The sequence below is a fragment of the Bombus huntii genome, chromosome 18 (genome assembly GCF_024542735.1).
Source record: "Bombus huntii isolate Logan2020A chromosome 18, iyBomHunt1.1, whole genome shotgun sequence".
Taxonomy (NCBI): Eukaryota; Metazoa; Arthropoda; class Insecta; order Hymenoptera; family Apidae; genus Bombus; species Bombus huntii.
In genome coordinates this window covers 5,318,502-5,341,203 of record NC_066255.1, presented here as the reverse complement: position 1 = coordinate 5,341,203, position 22,702 = coordinate 5,318,502, and the positions used below count along the sequence as shown (strand labels likewise).

General features: G+C 32.5%; 2 protein-coding genes across 2 annotated transcripts in view; one reads left to right on the top strand and one right to left on the bottom strand.

Moving 5' to 3' along the window:
• LOC126875523 (uncharacterized) overlaps positions 1 to 22,702 on the bottom strand; it is a 422,308-nt gene that overhangs the window by 252,768 nt on the left and 146,838 nt on the right. The window lies entirely within an intron of this gene.
• The window catches only part of LOC126875500 (uncharacterized), a 555,738-nt gene continuing 540,335 nt past the window's right edge, over positions 7,300 to 22,702 (top strand). The window contains exon 1 of the mRNA XM_050638471.1: positions 7,300 to 7,309. The gene's annotated coding sequence lies outside the window, so the exon portion shown is untranslated. The remainder of the gene's footprint in view (positions 7,310 to 22,702) is intronic.

Here is a 22,702-nt window from a genome sequence, read left to right as displayed (position 1 = left end):
ATATCTATGTGACGGGTATACTTCCGTCACCCAAATATGGATGACGCTCTTCTTGTTCGAGTTAATTAAATATAGGATATTATATATAGGATATACAACATGAAAATATTAAAAACATATTATACCGTACTTTTTATTAATTCATATTCTGGATAAAATATTACATTATGCTATATCGCATGGTATTTGTTTAAACGTTCCAAACATATTTGGGCCGATTTTGGGCACTTCGAACAATAATTGTAGACTTCGTCATCACTACTCTCCTCACTTTCAAATATATTTTCACGCTGTTTACTGAACATTTTGAGGATGAAAAAATCACTGATGTACGTCTCACAAGTATGCTTTTCGACCAAATGAAAGATCTGAGATATCTGCCACGAGATCCCTCGGAATACTCTACCTGGAAAGCTTGTCGCTTTCTCCATTTCAGAACTAAATAATCTTTTCTTTACAATGAATCGAAGGCGGTAAACAATGAATTCCCGCTTGTCGCTCTATTTACGTTCTGCGTATCGGCGGTCGGATTTGGGCTCCGCAGGAAACTTAGCCGCATCACGCTGGGCGACCAACGTGTTAATCGGATCAACCTCTTGTTAGTGCGTTGAGATAATCATTTAGCCTTAAATTATATCGGCTGCATAATCGTATTATTTCCTCTATAATAGAGTTTATCTGAAGACCTTTACTACTTTCATCGCTTCGAACGTATCATGGTGCATCTACCATCGTTCTGAGTATATTTTCGGCTATACAGTTTTAAGCTTTACAGTTTTAAGTTAAGCGCGACCCGCGATTCGAAAAAAAGCTATATCTTGTGATGAATTTACCTAACGATACTAAGAAAATTTAAAATTGTAAACAAGGTTGGTAATTTGAACAAACATTAGGGATCTTGCCAAACATTTCAAAAGAAAGACCCCGATGTCCTTTCATCTCCAACAGATATAAATAAACGTAGCGACTTAGAGCAGTTAGTTATCATCATTTTGTCAACCGAAGAGTTTTACATCCGTCAGTCTGTCAGTCAATTGTCAATATAGAAATCGAGTAAGATTCGAATAAATCGTTGCATATTGATAATTTATTTCGAACAACTTTAATCCTTTCCCATGCCAGTATTCCCGCACATAGCAGGTTAATCGAAACGTGGAATTTATTGCCAGTTGCATTAAACGCTAGTTAACGCCACTCGTGTGCATACAATTTGTTGATTAAATTCACGTTCAAGCAAACGCGGCAATTCAATAAAACGTGACAATCATATGACTTTTCATCGCTATGTGCCACAACTGGAAGTCGTATGTCCAGTTTGGTTCAATAATAAACTTATATGTAAGTAACTTGTTTTCTAAGCCTAATTCAGATATCTGCTGGTTTCATCAGAATACTTCTTTCTTCTTGAGTCGAATTTGTTGGATCTTTTTGCGTATAGATTAGCTTCGCGTTAGCTTGGAGCGAAGACGTAACGCAAAGTATTTAACCAGTTGGGTCTGGGATACAATCCATTCACGATATGTAATGGTGGTATGGTTGTTCGTTCTTAACGTGGAAGCGATGTGATTACGTGTATCAGTATATTTCTTTTTCCACTAATTTAGTCGGTGCTCTGGCGATCGTATGTGTTGTTGCAACAATGTTGATAAAATCTTAGGATCTTCGTCGGTGGCTAGAATTATTGTATCATCCGCGAATATAAATAAAATAGTTTCATAGCTGGTCGAGATATCGGTTGTATACATATAGAGTGTACAATGCAGGCCAGAAGATATTACTATTAGACTATTATTACTATTAGAACAGTGATAGCGTATAGGTCAGAAATAGTATCTTTATTGAATGTATTGAACAAAGAATATTCTATTTTCCAGGTATGATTTAATAAGCGATAGCAAAGTATTGCTTAATTGTGAAGTGTAGAGGATGATTGGTCGTGTGGTTTAAATGACGAGATAACTCGATGTTGAAAACCGTCAAATATATTTTAAAATATTTCATAAATGTTCGCTAAGACGATCGGTACTAACAGATTCGCTAAAGACTGTGTATAGATCGCTAATAAGATCGATGGAGACTGAGACTGGTAAACTGGTCACCTTACGATCGCGTTCGTTTATTTATACTGGTCGGGGGAGTGTCGGAAAATTTAAATCCGACTTTGTTTTACGGTTGCACGTAGCGGCGACATTGTTTTGCCTGGAGTTTATTTATTATTACATTATGTATGTCCTAACGATGTTGATACTCCCAGGCAAAACAACATGATTCGAATTGTCGTCTAGCTCACGTGTCGCTATAGAAGTTTCAATAACTTAAGGATTTTCAGATGTTATTGCAGTATATAGAGCCGCCCAAAAATTATTTAACCCATTTGCATCCAAGCGCAGATTAATCCGCGCGCTGCGACTGCTTTTTTTTATTTCCACTTTAATCTAAATAATTTTTTTTTTTAAGTAAATAATTTTTACTTTCTTCCTCTGTTACAAAGAATGTAAGATGCGATTTTTGCGAAGTAACATTGTCTACCAATCGTTTTGAACAGTAAATTTTCGATAAACTCCATGAAGAATTCGGATGTCATTTACTGCACCTACGACCGTCCACGCGCAGTGATAAGGACCAGTCCTCCGAAGTAGGGCCATGATGCAAATGGGTTAAAGCGATATTTGATTCATTGCATTGCAACGTACTGTGGAGTTATTCAGTGAATGGCATGATATTTTTAAGGGACTCTTCACCCACGTACCGTTCGCTTTTTGAATAACTGAAAGGGAACAAACTGTGCTTTTGTGCCTTCTGGTAGCTTTTCGGAGCAAATAGTTTATGTCCTCTTTAAGCGAGAGACTTGAGATGTAAAATTAGAATTGATCTTTACAGTGATTTTGTAATAATTGTTTAACTTCCTTGATAATTGCATTAAGTTTTTTCTCGTTTATGATGCTTTTGTGTCTCTGTCAGATATATTTTACTTTGCGTTCAATTGTTTGAAGAATGTACTGAGATTAAGCGCTTACTTGTCTAATATCACTGAAGTGTTTAGTAGCGAGTCATCTAGCCTCTTGGATTAGACTGGTAAATTTGCTTATGGCTAATTCAATATGCTCAGCATTTTTTACCGGAATATTGCAATTAATGTTTTCTTCTAGGAACTTCTTGAAGAATGGCCAGTTTGTAATTTTATTGCAGAGGGGAAACGTTTTTGCAATGAGCACAGGTTTGTATAAGTAGGTAAGCGAGATTGGCGAGAATGGTCAAAGCTGAGATTCAAGTTCAATTCGATTTTGAAAGGAGTATAATTTATTACTTTAATAACTGAAAAATCTGGTAGTGAAGATCTGTCGTACGCAGATGGCAAGTACGTGACTTCATCTATGGGTAGGACATTAAATGACCTAGGGTCGTATCTCTAGGCGAGTTTATCTTGGAGTCCCATAGGATATACTTGGCATTAGAGTCACCATCAGCGAGAAATTTATTTTCTAAGGATTTGGAAAAATTGGAGTAATGTTTTTCAGGTAGTCTGTATGTTTAGGAAAAAGTACACTGCGGATAAATTAATTTAACCTTGAGAGGTTACGGTGGTTGCTGTGGTAGATTGTAGATAAACATGTTTAGTGCTATCATAAAAATGATTATAGCGGAGCCGCCATGAGCTTCGCTCGATGGACATTTGGTATCGTAAACAGCATACAATGGTATTTTCACGTAATTTTTATCTGTTAACACCAAAACTACCGATAGTTAACACGAAGCTATTTCTACCAAAACCAGTGAAAATGACTGATCTTTAAAAAATACGTAATAATAGAATATTTTTATATTTATTGATTTATTACTTTCTTACAGAAGGAATTCCATGTTTGTAGTAGATTTTTGGTATTATTGATCCATCTGGGACCACGATTCCTAAACAAGGCTTGACAAATTTATAAAATTGTAGAACCAGTCGTTTCGACTGATGTGGTATTTCTAGCGTTAGCATCTAACGATCTAGCGATCGATCCGGAATTTTTCTAACATCTGATATCGTCATATCGAACGATACGCGGTAAAAATTTTAAAAACGTATGGGAAGTTGTAGAAAACGAGGAAATTGGTTAATTGGGATTCGATAAACAGATCGCAGGACCCTTTTACACTTTGACAAGTACCAGCAATTTTTGTCTGGTGTTGGTGTAAGTAACCTTGACACGAAATTGTTTTGAGTTTGAATACATAAGAAACAAAATAAAATTCATTATATTATTCTTTTAGTTATCGTTGCGAAAGTCATTACATCATTGCGGAAAAACAATATAAGTAGGAAAAACAATGAAGTAGGAATTTAAAAATAAAATTGTAAAACCAGTCAATTTCATTTGTGTGGTAGTCTAGTGTTAAGAGCGTTTTGGACATGAGTTCAATATCTATTTCGTTAGTTTGTAAGAAAACTTTTAGTTCCCGGATTTTTCGTAACAATCCACTGTCGTTCCAGATCGCAATCTTTAAATTAGTGGCCATTAGTTATTCTTTAGAATCACGGTGGTGAGTAGTTGTATCATTGTACTTATCACTTATGATTGTTGCTGTAGCAATTTTATTTGTTCGAGGAGCGTATCGGTTACAAGTTTTGTGTTTTGTAAAGATCGTTGTCACGATCGGGTAGATCCTTCTTAGCCTTGACGAAGGCGATAAAATTGCCTGTACATAAGTTTTGATACCATTAGTTTGTTGAATGTACGTATTATTGTTGTGATCTAATATGCAGTTTTGCGATAGTGTATTATAATTGTTACTAATTGTTTTACGTTTAAGTGTGAGATAGAGTTTTTTCTGGGGGTTTCTTGCTATATCCTTTATAACTAGCAGAATGATTTCTCTGACAATTTTAGCAACTTACATTTGCTATTTTGTGTTGCAAGAGACATGCCGAGGTGAAGTGTTTATTAGCGCGCTTAACATAGCTGGTGCTCTGAAGCAATAGTTTTTAGTACGGCCGTAAGATAGACATTGTATGTATTGGAAAATATCCATTTTATCTTTAGGAGACTCGAAAGGAACTACAGTGCTTAAAGGTCTATTTATTTTGTAAATTTTTTTGTTATTTTCATTAGGTCCAAGTTCTATGAAGAATAGTAGTAATGGTTGTTTTGTAACGTATTTTATATTATTTATTTACCCTACCTGCTTGAGTTTGTTTATTTCATTAACAATTCTACCATTGTCTGTTTTGAGCTGCATTTTTCTTACAATTACTACCATCTTATATTACGTATAGGGACGCGTTGCGTATCTTCATTAGGACAAGCCATCGTTGTCGTTCAATAAGTTTTATATTTTCAATTATATCTACAAGTGTTGATTTAACAGGGTTTAACAATTTAACGTGATTATTAGACACTCTTAAAGTAAAAACAATGTTCTTAGGTTCAAACGATTCCACGGTCAACGGGATAACTCTTTGTACAATTGAATATGTTTTGAAACTCAAAATGACGTTAGCTGTGACGCACGGTATCCTTCTGACTGATTGATCAGACGTTGTGTGCAAACTCTCCAAGGTGATCATAAGAATAAAAGACTGACACGATCACATTTGTCATTTGCGTATTGACCGGGGTTATCAACAAAATTCCAGGCGCCGTTACTAGGCTGACCCGCGTGAAGCCGTCATTGCTCCTGCCCCGGAGCTTATTTGTTAATGCAGCGTGTGTTCCTCGATATTGGTACTTCTACTGTTAAGCAAAAACGTTCATCCCGCGACCGTGGCTACGTTCGGTTACCAGTTGTGTCACCTCGACCCCAAACCCACTGTCACAAACCTTGAGCAAACGTAATCAGCTCGTATCGCAATAACTACTTCCAAGTTCTATTATTTCAGTACAGCTATAATGAATAGTTTGGACCAAAGTATTGGGGATCTTGCCAAAATTCCAAAAGAAAGGCCCGATGTCCCTACATCTCCGACATATAGAAATTAGTATTTTTTTCTCTCACAGCTAGAACTATCTTGATATAGACTTCTGTCAAATTAGCTTATATCTTAACATGATTGTTTTTTTTAGTTGTTTTACCGTATAATTATCACCTGCTGTTTCATCCAGTAACACCATTAAAAGGTTCGATAACTTGATCGAGTATTAATTAGCGATCTTACTTTGCGATTTATACACGGTACGAGCGACTCAGCGAATATAGCCTGTATACTAATTTATTATTTTAAATATATTCGATGGTTTCAACAACAAGCAATAACATCTAATAAATCTCACGATCGAACATCCGCTAGACAAGTCCTCTACAATACTATCAGAAATATACTCGTTACAAATTGTTGAGTTTTACCGTCAAAAATAAATAATGTAATGTCTAATTCATAATGTAAACGACAGTGTGACAGCGACCATACCCAAATCCACGTCATTCCACACTACCTGACAATGAACCTTTAGACTTTGACCTTACCTTTGCACATGGCCCAACACCACTACATAGGGCACTCAGGACCCTCTCCTTGTCCCTCAACTCCAACAAACTCAACATATAAAGACTGTGAGCATTCGACCTGCGAGACTAGACTTGGGTACAATCTTGGCCGCGATTTAAACAACTATTTTTGTACTTTGTAACTTCATTGTACTTCATTGTAACATTGTACTTAATCACTTTTGTGAATAGAAGCATATGAAAATATAAAAGGACGGTCAAGTTAAGCTATTGCTCAGCTCTTCCTTTTTTTATCACGAATTTTACGTGACAACAGCCTGGTTTAAGACTTAAGAATTCTGAAGGAAATATTCGCCGCCGGCCTGGGTAACTTCATTTGGAGAGCATCTACACATAAACGATTTACTTCAAATGTAAGACCCAATAGCGACAAAACTAAAGGGGCAATAGCATTCGCGAGCGACCTACTGATATAGGCGAGAGACAATAAAATATAAAGAGCTAAAGGTCAATTACAATAGATATTTAACGTAATACACAACTACTTCTACACGTGGAAACTAAAAATTAATATAATAATAAATAAATTAATATAATATAAATAATATAATATAAATAAATTAATATAAGCAAATAAATAACAGTAACAATAGCAACTTATTCACATTTTGCAGAGAAGTAATTCGCTATTTGAGCGTACATATGGAGTTTAAGCTGAACCACAACGTGTACACAGAAAGACAAATAGAGAAAATACAAGAGCATTTGCTGTACACAATTGCTGCAGTAAAGTGAAAATACTATGCCACAAGCTATTGATAAGACCAATTCTAACGTAATGTTTCCCGATTTGCAACATCTGCTCAAGCACGGTGGATAAGTTACGTCTGTTTGAATGAAAGTACCTCGGAGCCTGTTATCCGGAGTTCAATTACATCAAAAGTGTAAGAACAAATTGCATTGCAAGCTTCAACGATTCGCATAGATTTATTCGTTCTAAAATTAATACGAAATCATTGGTCAAACATACACAATATCAACACAAATAGCCTAATATACAGCTCGATCTACCGCAATTCACAATATCACGAAAAAACCAGACATACGCAATACCACTGGAATCATTCATATATCTAGATAAAATCTAAATAACCAGCCAATAATGTGCCACTGCAATAGAAAAAGCTATGATAAAAGAATAGTAAAACATAAATTTCAACTATTCCGACATACGATTTAGATAAGCTGCTTATACGACTTAAGCCAACCGAGCAGGGGAGATCACCCCTCTGTGAAGAACATCGCCCTTCTTGACTTTAGCAACGTGTTTTCTTTTTTCTTTTGTTATTATCACTTATTGCTTACTGGAATTGTTCCCAATTAATCGCGACACTTTTTCTGCTTTCACAAAGTACAGTATATAATAAAATACACCAATTTAGTGGTGTTAAAATGAATTCAAAAGTTACACTATCAGTTATGACTAAATAAAGTTATAATCGAACGATACCACGCTGTAAAAAAATATTAAAATGCATTATGAATTTTTTATTTCACGTTCGAGTCGTGTTATTTATCTTTAGTCATCTTTACTGTTTTTAATTTTACCTATATTTTTTGTACTTTTAATATATACTTTTAATTTGATGTTTTGTATAAACAATATGTGAAATTGTTAAACGAAATCATTACCGCAAAATGTAATTGACACTTAAATAATTTTTAGACTTCTTTGTTTTTCAAGTAGTGAATATTAGTCCACGGTGGACAGCGTATAGCTTGGCTGAGTGTTACGAGACAAACATAAAGAAAACGCTAAAAAATAATGGTGGTCACGTAAAAACTGATTACTGATCTTTTTCTAGGAATACATACAGTTGCCCCGGAAAATAAATCAATGGTTTTATATTTAAACTTTTAGCAGGAGTATTAATTTTCAAAATATTAAATTAAATGCTATACGAGTATCCTTCGTCCAATTATTCTAAAATTTTGCAGATATCATTTTCTCCTCAAATATTGTTATTTTAGCAGATGTGTCAAAAAATTGAAAATCGGAGAACATGGTCTACCCTAATTGGTACCCTATTTGTTGTATTGTTTTTTTTTTTTTTTATTTGACATGTCCTTATATGTAATACTAGTTAAGTTTTTTTCAGATATTGCTTTTGAAATCTAAAACGATAAATCTATCTGGCCAGAAGTTCTTGTACAACATTATACGTTAAAAATGATGCTGTATATTATAAATTTGTGTAATTAGATATAGACTCCAGTTATTTATACATTTAAGACGAGTTTAAATGTACAAACATGTGCAGAATGTACATTATATCCAACAATGTATAAGATATTTAGAGAAAATTGCACAAAATTTAAGTTATAATATTTAAAAAATGAAATAAATCTCTACTTAGGTCCGTTTCTTCAATTGTAACTTCATAGAGATATGAATTTACATAAAAATCTGCAATCCAATAATTATTGTAGCACAGCTAATGTAGATATATGTATAATTATCATATGTTAGAACAGCGTTGGTTACTTTGCACTGTAATTTCTGCAATTTAAAGTTTCATTTCGTTTTTAATATTTATTTTAGTTGTAAATAATGTGTACTCACACATATTATTATTATAGTATATAGGTATATATCTAGTTATTCTGCGTTAAAACATATTTGTTCCGTCAATATATATTAAAAATACTATTGCTATTTCATTCCAATTTTTTAATTAAGTAACATAAATGATAACAAATTATAGTAGTAAAGAGTTTGAGTTTTAATTTCTTCAACTAAAAATATAAAATCAATAGAATGTCAAGAACAGATCAAGATGTGAAATTATATCTAAAAATTGGAAAGCAAAATTAACTAGAAAATATATAATATACATTTTATCCTAATATATGTTTTCAAATTTGTTAAACGCTTACCGAATACTTTCAACAATACGTTTTGTAGAAATTTATAAGCAAGCGTTAAAACACTCTTTAATGTGAAGTTAATATTCATTCGGATTGTACTTTCTCAATGTGCAACCTTTCTCAACTTCAAATTTGGTACTTGAGCTAACCAAAACAGTTTTTTTGTTAATATTACTCTTAATGTTACCAATTTTCAAAATAAGTTGCTTTGTATATGTATAATAGAAACAAAAATATCGATATAAACATAAGATATTATTATGAAAAAACAGAAGAAAACCTTTTTACAGACAAACTGTAGAAGTTTTGTTTCATTTTACTTGCAATTATTATATCTAATAGATATGTATCTAACTTTCCGTTTTCATGTAATTTTTAAATTTTTGAACACTAGAATTTACGTTTAACTCGTTTATTAAAATTGTCGAATATTTTTATACCTAATGTAGAAAATTATACAATATTTTTGTGATTAACTAAGTTGGCTATCGATATTAGTAAACGAACTGACTTACCGACTAAAATGAACGCATAGCATAGCACGCTGTTACCGAAGAATGCGGGCCATCACTGAACTAAAGTTGGAAAACTTACCGATTCAGAAAGGCTCGTGATAGAGGAAATGTGATGTCACAGTGAAGTTTATTCATATTTCATGAAATTGACTGTATTTTTAATCTATTTGATAACTGACTAATTTTATGAACTTAAAAATTCGTGATATTAGATGTTGAAAATGACAACGTGAGTTCGCGCTCGCCATCCATATGCAGATGCACTAGTTACAATAAATAGTAACTAGGAAATAGTTCTAGATATAATCGATAGATTTAATCGATAGGTTTAAGATGTTCTTTTGTTTTTATCCCTAGTCCATGTAAGAAAGCGCAATAAAGGTTTTTCGGCTCAGAACGCTGTGATAGATTTATCCAAAGAATAAAATAATAGCTATTGTGATCCTACCTCTGAATACAAAAATAACAACATTAGATTTATAAAAAAGATCTATAAAAAGTGATTAAAGATATTTTCCTGAACTACGTTAATTTGTGACAGTCACTGAAGATGTATCAACGAAATTTTTATACAGTTTGAATTATGTTTAAAGTTGTATTCAATACTCAAAAAAAATTATACTCATCCAATAGGTATTTATTTATTGATATTTTCATGAGTTTTAAAATTCATGAAATTACGAAATTCATAAAAAATTGTTAAGAATATTTTTCTGATACACATTAATTCATGTATTCACTAAATATGCGCAATATAATAATTTACAAAATATAATATTGAGCATAAATAATTCATAAAAGCATAGTAATAAAATTTCTGGGCAATTGAATCTCAATTTCCATTTAATATACAGGGCGCTGTATCAACATTGCCCACCTCAAGTATATAAATATAAGTGTAATAAATTTAAAGATTATTATTAGAAATATAAAATTTGTTAGAATAGCCATTTTTATCTGTATTGAATTTTTCATATTTTTTCTATAAATAGAAAGCATATATATTTATTTTTCGAATGAAAATATCATATTGACAGCGTTATCACTGAATGAAAAAGTTATTAATATGAAATTTCTTTCTGTTAAGAATTAATATGAATCTCTTCCTAAAAAATTTATCAGCGCCATTGTTTGTCATCATTATATTTTTATAGCGAAATAACTTTTGTAAATAACATTCTTAATTACTACATAAAATATTTAATAAAACGCTCTGTATAAGAGCAAAGTTAAGAGATTTTTTAATTATTTCATTCATGGTGAAAACGGACATATATAATAAAATAATTGTTAAGTAAATATGATTGAATCACAGCACAGGATATCCAAAAAATCCTTAGTTTCAAGAATTGGACTCTCCGATTGCACAGATCAGGTTGATAGATTCAAACTAATTACACAACTTTAATTTAAATATTATACATTATATATATGTATACTTGCGCTTCCCCGAATGAATAAATTTATCGTTGGAAGACGTTGTTATCATTAATTAAAATTGTTATATAAGTCGCAAACAAACCTGCATTGTCAATTATTATAAATTACGCGCAAAAAATTCATGTTATTCTTTATCGTATTTAATTGGAGTATGCAAAACAACAATTGATAACAAAAACAACGATTGATAAATTGAAAATTACATTTGAATTACTGATGTAGAAATTAATTAAACGTTTCGATCGTTCAGTATTTATTTTGATGAAACTACGGGAAAATTACTTAATGATAGTGACATTACAGTGAATTTTACTTCTAGTTATGCATCTGTGGCAGCATATATGTCAGTATCGGTTGCCGGCTACGGGCAGCTTATCTCTCGTTTCTAAACGAGAGTCAGGCGAGCTTAAAGGCCCCATACAGAACTACATATGTGAAGCTGAATGAAATGTCTGTTGTAACTCAATTATAAGTGTACACCATCTATATATATATTGGGTTTCGGTTAGGGTTAAATCTTTCAATCCGGTCCGGCAAGGCTGCCGGCAACGCTCGCATAAAATAATAATAAATTAATTGTAAAAATAAGGACAGTTTTAATAAATACTAATAACAAATATAAAAAAACGGTTAAAAATATATATTATATATTATGCGTATACATATATGAAGAGATATATAAAAAGAAAAAAAATGCTAATGTTTGAACGAATTCCAACATCGAAGCACAAAGAAAAACTAACATTTGAACACCATATGACACGGAAAAGAAAAATAGTGAACATTTAAAAGTGTCGTATATAATTTTTATAATTAATTTATTATTATTTCATGGAAGCGTTGCCGGCTCCCTAGCGGCGATCGGACTGGAAAATCCAATTCAAACTTAACCCCAATACATCAGTGATGATATCCACTTTTAATTGAGTTATAACAGGTATTTCCTGCAACCTCGCATATGCAGTTGTGCACGGGACCTTTAAGCTCGCCTAACACTTGTTTAGAACCAAAAGATAAGCGGCCGGTAGCCGGCAACCAATACTGACGCATACGTTACCACAGACGTTACAGGTAGAATTCACAGTAGTGATACTGGCAGTTTTTCGCAAACATTTCGTAAACCAAGCGAGACTGTCAGTTCCATGTATAGAGAAAAATTGTCCAAAATATCGATTTCTACAACCTGTCCAAAGTCATTGAAATCGGAGGGTAGGTAGCTTTCCTGTAGTTTTTATTTTACATAGTGATATGAAGAAATAAAGGAACTGTTAAAATACACATTTTATTTTATTCTGTTTTTCAATGCTTGCAATATATGGTTGCTTAATTTTGTTTCTTGCTATCACGCTTGTTGAAGCACTAGTGTAGGTGCTGAGTAATTGTCAGGCGTGTAGTGATATGTATATGTAATACATACATGTATGCATGTTTGATTTACGAGCACGCTATACCATTTGCAAAGTATGTTAAAATAAATTCAATTTTTTTTTTCCTTTTGAATGCTGAGCGACCAACTATTGAAGATCTGATAACCTTTTAGTAAATACCAAAGCCCAGAAACAAACAGAACTAGAATACTCGAAGTAATTAATATAGCATTATAAAATACACTTTTATTGGTCTTTTAAAGAAGCTCATAAAGAACGTTACCACGTGTATAATAAAGAATTAATCTATATATTATTTCCCTTTTTTTTTATTTAGTACAAAATTAGAGTATTGCGTGTCATAAATAATATGATTTATCTATAAATATTGTGTATATGAGTAATGCATCCTTCATTTTTCGATAAATGAGTACTGTAAATTGCTTCTGAGATATAGAAACTTTGTTCTTTAGTCTTAGAAAATTAAAATTAACTTTCCAGCGTGAGATGTGACAGTTATTGTTTACTAAAAGGTGTTATCCCTCTTTTGCCATTGTAATACAAATTTTTATAGTTCTACTTATTTTGCAAAATCTTCTGTACTAATGTACGCTTTACTAAATACCAATATTTAATGCTTCTAAAAAGTTAAACGTTTTTATAGGACATGAATCATATTACAAAATGTCTTTGTTCGTAGTCCATATTGTTTATATGTATTCCTTTTTATTAATGGCTTTTGAACATTTTTTGTTAATATATACATAAATTAATTTCATCCACGACGAAAGAAATGTCATAAGAATGTTAATATTAACATGCAATGTAAAAATAAGTATACATATATACAAATTGTAATTGCAATAAAATATAAAATGTAACGTATTTAAATATAGTTAAAATAATTACAATATGATGATAAATGCTCACGATAATAATATTAAAATTAGAAATCACCCTAGAGATCCCTGTTCTCCATCTACACTGCCGATTTACCAATATTAACAGAAATAATTATAGCGACATTTGCTGACGACACAGTGCTACTAGCATCCCACGCAGACCCGATAATCGCATCATTCACTCTCCAGCGATGTCTCGACTCTATGGAAAAGTGGTTTCACAAATGGGACTTCAAAATTAACGAAAACAAATCCACACAAGTAACCTTCACGCTGTGGAAACAAACCTGCCCACAGGTGACCATTAACGATATAACAATTCCTAACAAGGATTCAGTCAGATACCTGGGCATGACTCTGGACAGGAGATTAACATGGAAACAACATATCACAGGCAAATCGAAGTAACTCAAGGCTACTCTTAAAAAATTCTACTGGCTCATTGGCCGACGTTCCAACCTAAGCACGCAGAACAAAATTACACTCTACAAGACCATAATAAAGCCTGTTTGGATCTACGGAATCCAACTATGGGGTACAGCAAGTAATTCCAACATTGAAATACTTCAACGCTTGCAATCGAAAACGCTAAGATCCCTAATAGATGCACCCTGGTATGTTACCGACGAAGCAATACATCGTGACCTCAAGATACCCACAGTCAAAGAAGAAATAACAAAATGTAGTAATAGATATATCAAAAGAGTTAACAAACATCGAAACCCCCTAATTACTAAATTACTTAATACGTCGGACCAGATCCGCAGGCTAAGAGAACACTATCCGTTAGACCTAAACACTAGATTCAGCTAGATATTTCTAATAAGTAATATTTACTTATTTATAATATTATTATTTATAAACTATACTTATTTATAAATCGTACTTACTTATAATAAGTTAATAAGTGTATTAACTTATTATAAATAATTAGCCATGTCACTGCGCCACGCCAGAGAAACTTGCTCAAAATTCTCAATGCGAGAATTGATTGTAAAGTACTTGTAAATAAAAAAAAAGAAAAAAATTTGCGAGAGAGTGTCAAAATGGCGTCCAAGCGGGAAGCAATAACGGTTGTTGGCGTAAATCATCGCGTGGTCGTGACAGAGGAAGAGAGGGTAAAGGCTATACGAGCAGGGGACGCTGAAACTTGCATCGTCAACAAGCAGCAGGCACGAACGAACAGAGCAACTCAGGAGCAGGCACATGGATGACAAAAACGCACACAGCACACAGCAGCGAGGTAAACAATTTAGATGATGACGAAATAGTTTGGCTGCTAGACAGCGGTTGTACCTGTAGCGGCACCCGGCGGCGAAACTTTCCGACGGTTTCGTCGATACAAAGCATATCACCGAAATATAAAGCCGACACGCCTAATGAGCCATCGATATCCCTACGATCCTTCCGCCGAATAATTGGAAGAAGGCGTACGTGACAACCGTCGCGGACGCTTAACGGACGCGTGCGTAGTGGGGATATCAAGGGGCGACAAAAGAAACAAATCGGATCAAAGACATTCGAGTTTCACCGATCACATAATAAATAACGTGAACTATTTTGATAAATGTATTGATCTTAAAGAACCAGTAAATATATACCTAGGTGATAATAGACCGGTAAAAGCAACAAAAGTTGGAAATGTCATAAGTGACACGATGAAATAAATATGAATAAAGCGTTTTACGCGAAAGAAATGTCTGTGAATCTGATTAGTTAATAATACGGTTATTTCAAAAGGAAATATTGCGAAAATGAGAATAGATCAGAATCACAGACTTACAGCAGTAGCGTTCAAGGAAAATAGGACATATAAAATGAAAAGCATATTGAAAAGGAAGAAGCACTTAGTAAACAGTAGCGAACGTAATATTATGAATCAAAAGGATATGTAGACGGGACAAATGGAATGTAAATTAGCAAAAGCGCTTTATGGGTTAAAAGAAAGTCCGAGGGATTGGTACGAATGTTTTGATAAGTACGTAACGAGATTAGGACTTAAGAAAAATAACGCGTACGTGTTAAGAAAAATAAATGTAGGTGCGAGAGGGAAGGAACGTAGAGCGAAAACACACACATCCCCTCCCTAGTATGTGTGTGAGCGTCGCATGATGGCCTAGGCTTCCGTTGAGGAAAAAGAACGATGCGCAGTGTGAAATCTCGTGCCCTAGGCCTCTGACGAGTAACCCACGTGGCGAGCAAAGTTACGTGAATATTCGAATGAAGTTTTTTGTAATACCTTTTCAAATTCTCTCCATACCTTGTCAACTACAAACGTAGCGAAGTGATCCGAAACAATAAAAACGTCATTTCGTACAAATTTATATAATTGTAAAAAAAATTCTATTAATTTCAAAGACTCCTGTATTAAATAAAAATTTTCATATTAAACGAAATTATTCGTATTAACACCGTTTATCTCAAAACGATATTTACATATTATGTAAAAACCTAATACTCGCTTTTGTATGTAAATTTCTAAATACATTCTTAAATGCAAATAATATTAATTATTTAATACTTTATTCAAAAATTAATAATTATATTTGTAGGTTCATTAACTGCATATTTCAATGTCGTAACTGAACAAAAGCTCATTTTTAGTAACATACTTGATTTAAAATTATCTATAATAGGTACTATATTTAATATTAAATGGTATTATATAGATGAATCGAGAGATTCAAATAAAAACTGATAAAACTAACAAAATTTTTAATTTAAAAAGGCTACAATTAAGAGAAGAGATTCAGTCTAATAGAAACATCTACATATTGTATATATTTCCAAACACTGAAACACGCCATTATATTTAATTGCTTATAAAGAACTGGAAATTGATAACAAAATTTTCTAAATAAATACAAATGTTATATTTCATTTCCTGCAGTTAACTCATTTAGAGAAAAAAAAATTGAGAGGCCAAAAAATTGTACCGCTCTTTCACTAAATCTCTCAATTACACATAAATACTTGCCTGCAATTTGAATAATAAATTTAATATAAAATTTACTAAATATACTAAACTAAATATATACTAAATATATATATACTAAAGATTTTATAAGCAAAATAATATCTATAAGTATGATACGCATATATGCAGATATTTTAAATGTTATCGGTAATAAAAATTCATGAAAGTTCATATAAATTCAGGGAAAAGCAAATTGTTTTGATGTAAAAATATTTTTCTAATATACTTAATACCTTTCATACATCTGAATAAGAACATTTATTCGTCGGCGTACGTTTTTCGATCACAAAATGATCATATCCAGTTAATGTGTTTTTCAATATATAAGTACACAATCGCTTAAAGATTTTCGACTCGTATTTCCGAATTCAATTCAACGGAAATGTTTCGCAGTCAGTCGTTCAGTTGGGGCGAAAATAAGAAAGTTTTATTTGTTCGTAGATATTTCATAAACGCTACATAGAGCAGGCAGGTATAATTATATTTTCAGTCACGGGAAAACTTCGACGATAAAAAATTGAATCGACCCAGTTTTTGTCTTTAACCTCCAGACTAAGCACTTTTTTGTCGAGATCGTATTTTTCACGTTTAAACAATTATGTTAAATTTTTCGAGCTACGATAAATTGCTCGAAAAATTAAAAGTACTTTCATCCGTTTCCCTATGTTCCGCGTTCTCCTTTTTTGTAATTACAGCGCGTTCAATACAAGTGTGTTTGCAATTATTTTGTAAAATATTAGTAGTTCCTACAGAATTTTTGTATGTATCTGTTCAAGTTGTTTAATTTCGGGTGAAATAAAAGAAAGAGCAAAAAATATCTTAGGTAAAAGCTTAAAATGATTAAAAAGTCAAATTTATTATTTGTATTTATATATTATCAATATATAAGTATATTTATTATTACTAATAATTATAACTTTGTTTAATATTTGAGATTAAACAAAACGTTATTAAAAAATAATCCCTTGAGAACATTTGCGTATCAATACTGTATTTTACATGTATTTTAATTTAAATTAAATTAAATTGTGTAGATTTTAAACATTAATTTAAATTGCGTTGTACTTTCAAATTAATTATTAATGTCGTGATATTATATTAGATTGTCGGAAAAGTTTCTTTCTTTTTAAAAGGAAATAATAGACGCACAATGTTTTTTACATTATATTATTTTGTAGAATTACGTACATTCCATTTTATTCTGTTGAGATAAACACTGTGACATTTCACAGACTTGGTTTCACGTTTGTATAAAGGTGCACTGTTGTAAAAAATACGTTTGCGAAAGAGAGACACTTTCTGGACAACCTAATACTAAAAAATATGCTGCTGATGTTATTTCCCAAGAGGGAACTAAAAGGGTTTCCTCGTATGGTAAGTAATTCTGTAATATTTTGAAATCACAACGTTAGTTAACTTCATTCTATGTATGGTTGGTCATTTCACATATTTAGAAATAATTTTCTATTTCTCATATACATAACTACCAACTAAAATCTTAAGAACAACCGGAATTATTCAATCAACTTTCCAAACCGTTCATTATTTTATATACCTTCAACATTCTTTGTCATTCAAGTCACAACATTCTTTGAGGATCATATAAAATTGGTCAAAAAGGTTAACTCATTGGAAAGGTACTTGTGGAAAATGACTTTTCTTTCTAAATCAAAAGGATTTCACACATCTTAATACAGCAACCGATAAATCAAATTTTATTGATCTCTCATTTTACACTCCTTACGTTGTGAACTTATTCGAATGGCAAATATCCACTGAGCTCTTTCATAGCGATCATTTTTTCAATTTCATTAAATATAAAACATAATATAAATGCAATAAATATCAACACATCCAGATGAAAATATTACAAAGCCGATTGGATTCAGTTCCAAGTATTAATAGACGATGGAATTAACAGGCTTAAAACTGCAGATAAAACAAATATATACCTTATAAATAGGCTGGTTGAAAAACTTTTTGGTATAATCATAGAAGCAACTTCTGAAACTATGCCTCGAACTCGAAACAAGCGGCAAAAGAATTGCGAAACAGCTACATATAAAAAATGTCAAGTCATGCTGTAAATGTATTCATATGCTATAAAATTGAAACAAACAAAATAAAGTATAAAAAATATCGGGCCATTGCTACAAGAATTATTAAACGAAGTAAGTTTATGTTTCCAACTTCAATTGTAATAAACGAAATATAGAAGTTTGGAAAAAGCTAAACTGCATAAACAGAAATTTGGGAATATATGAACATTAGAAGTATTATCATATCAGATACTCTATTAATATCTAATTTTCTCGAACAAATTGTTACGCCAACGCGTTCGCCAAAAGCTCAAATGATAAGAACTTCGATCTACTTTATTTTGATATTGCTTTTTCGGGATACGCAATTGTGTTTGAATTTTGCACTTGCACTTTGGGCTGACGTTTCGTAAATATTGTAGTATGCACAAACACAACTGCTTGTCCCGAAAAACCAACATCAAATATCTCACCATTGTCAAACTTTGAAATTTAGAACTTAATCGAGCAGCAGAAAGCACAGCAGTCTGCAAATCGAACGAAACTTAGACGTACAGATCGTAGAGGAGAAGACTCTGTGCGACGGTTTGTAAGGAAAATCCTAGATAAAACATTAAATGTGCTTACTTATGGATATCCATAACATCGTGTTGAAAACTGCCCTATGGAATTTCCAAGTAGAGGGGATTAATGCTTCTTCTAATCCTTCATATATAATTAATAAACAAAAGCACATAATAACAATGTTTATACAAAGTTCATACATGCACCGCGATTGTATCGCCTGTAAATGTCCACTGAAAAATCACACACGCACCACTAGTGTCCCGTCAGCGAGTGTCCACAGAAAAATCTTAACAAAAATGGCAATCGTTTTGTATTAAAGTAATTATTCAATTTAACCTCCGTTTTCTTGCAAACAAAATTCAATACTTTTACATCTGCTCACAAGTTCTATTGAGGAGTTAGTTTTCTGCGAGAATCCAAAGCAGACACAACTGCGAAAGTAAAAATGGATTCACCCAAAATTTCTCTAAGTTGCGTTTATTGCACCCAAAGAACAACGACGCACATAAACATCAAACGACGCAAGCTCGTGTATACAGTCGACACATTGAATTTTAGCTTTGCGTTATATAATAAATTTCATAGTAAGAGGTAAAATTTAACTCCATATTCATAATAGAATAGAAATTGTATTATAAAGTTTAAAATAAACAGCTTGGAAAAGTTGAAAAAGAATATTTTAGAAGGAGATACACAAAATAATACGGACAAGTAGGAGAACAATGCGTACAAACTAGAAAAAATGCAAGGAATGCGGGAAATGTAAGCTAGAGTGGATGAGAGAGACAAAATCGATGTATGTCTGATGAACAGAAAGAAAAGGAATGACGAAGAAAAAATAGAAAGGATGCAAGTCTCGTGAAATGTATTATGCATCGAAATAGTACTTTCCAAGTAGGTCGAGCCAGCTGTACAAGAAGTAGAGGCATTAATTAAAAGACAAAGTGAAAGAAAGCAATTAAACGTGCTATTTGGAGAAAGGAGGAACAGCAGATCCCGACGAATAGCGTTAAAGGTAGTTGGTTATTTTCTTGAAAAAAAGATGCCAAAATATTCTGAGATACTAAACTTCTCTATATACTCTTGAACGAAAATTTGAAACTAGTAGGTACATATTTCATAGAACCCATGAATTTAAAAAAGTCAGTTCAGAATTTGTCACACCCCGAGGCTTACTATAGGCCGTGTTTCTAACCGTCGCTCGTGGTTCTACGGTGTCGCAGACAGATCGTCTTATATGACCAGCGAAATATATACAATGTAGCGACAAGCGCATAGCTGTCGTCAAGCAGCGAATTCTAGAAACGTCGATTCGCCTTCGGTCTAGTATTTTATCTACACAAAGAAGGTGGTATACGTGATCATAGGCGCGAACGGTGGCGTGACCCGAGCGTGGTGGGGGTCATCTCCCAGAGAAGACAAAGAAAACAGTATCATTTCAGAATTCAAACGGAATACATTGAGAGGTTCAGACGAATAGAATATCATAAAGTCGGGTCGAATTACTGTAACAAACGAATTGTATCATCGTTAAATCACGTGTGACGTGTTCATTATAATCTTAAATATTGTTAATTATACAAGTTTATATTAATCCTGTTAATTCAGTGTTAAAATCATTGAACTACCTCTGTTATCTTAGTAGAAACAGGGGAACGGCTAATTCGCGACGTCGATTATCAAAATTGTAGCGAAAATTTACGTCTCTCGCTAACGCGTTTTCCTCGCGATCGTATCTCTCTGCAAACGGTCGTAACAGAATTAGAATAAAATATTACCTTAGAAATTTTATTGAAATAAAGGATATTATTGTCGGTATTTGTGACATTAATTTGAAACTAACCCTTCGATAGAGTAAAAGGATAATGAAAAATGCAGATGATAGATTTAGAGAGTAATTATTTCTTTTTCATTAAGATTTCTCGCGTTTCTAGTATTAAATATGAAAATAATATGTATAAATATTAATAATTAGTTTACTTGTGATATCATATAACATGTGAAATTTACAATATTATGTTTGGCAATTTGTTCGAATTTGTGTCGGGCTACACTGTGAAAGGATTAATAATGGAATTAGCATGTGATTTAGCGTAGGTGATTAAAAAAGTGATTCCAAATCTTTGATTAGCGTAGTAATTTATTATTTTGGGAAAATGGAAGAAAATAAATTGAAATTATTTCGTTAGCCAAAATTGGGAAGAAAAAAAGGTAAAGCAAATATAATTCATTATTAAAATTACATTACAAAAACTAAATAGTGCAGAGAGAATTTAGATAAAGGTTTTAAAATTGCAAAAACGCACAGACACATGCATGTTTTGCAAAGTACTTGAGATGTTGGTCTTGACAAGACATCAACAACAGAAGAGGGTAATATGTAAATTGAATAGAAAAACATATCAGCAATATTTTGCTATTCTCTGATTATACCTCAAATAATATATCATTTTATGTGCAAATATTTTTGACTGTTAACAAGTATATTAGAAATGTTTAATCATAATAAAAAATAAATTCTCTTTCAAACAAAAGTTTTAGTGAAACTGTATATTTTGCAAAATTCAATTTTTTGAATAACTTCTTATATACAGGGTGGTTGGTAACTGGTGGTACAAGCGGAAAGGGGGCGATTCTATGCGAAAAAAGAAGTCGAAAATATGGAATAAAAATTAAAAAAAAAATTTTTTTTTTATTTTTTTAAAAATCTACAGTGAGATCCGTTATAACGAGACGCGGTAAAGTGCACGCGTACCGTGCGAAAATTCAAAGTCGATTTTCTCGAAAACAAAGCCTCGAACGAAAAATTTTTATTCTATATTTTCGACTTCTTTTTTCGCGTAGAATCGCCCCCTTTCCGCTTGTACCACCAGTTACCAACCACCCTGTATATAAGGGCTGGACTCGCTTATTTTCCAAGATATTCGCGAAAAACTGCTGATACGAGTACCGTAAATTCTGCCTTTAGTTATTAGTCTGTATGGTCGCCGGCTACTTATCTTCTATTTGTAAACAAGAGTCGAGCAAGCTTAAAGGTCTCGTGCACAACATACTTACATGTGCGAGGCTACAAGAGTCTGTTATAACTTTGTAACTTATAACTTATATCATCAGTGTATTGGGTTTAGGTTTGGGTTAGATTTTTCAATCCGCTTGTGTGAAATAATAACGAACTAATTATAAAAATAACAGGCGTGTGAAATAATTGATACTATTTCATAAAATAGAGTAATCGTTATTCTAACATTTTATCTAATCCAACCCGAAACCCAATATGTTGATGATTTTCACTTCTAAGTGAGTTATAAATTAATAATATTATAATTACAATAATTAATTAATTAAAGTACTATAATAAAACATTTCTTGCAGTTACGCACATGTAGTTGTGCACAGGGTCGTTAAGCTCACTCGATTCTTGTTTATAAACAGAACATAAGTGGCCAGCGACCAGCAGCCAATAGTGACATATACGTTGCCACAGATGCACATCTATCAACAGAAATATACTTATCAACAGAATGTTGTTGTGTCCACA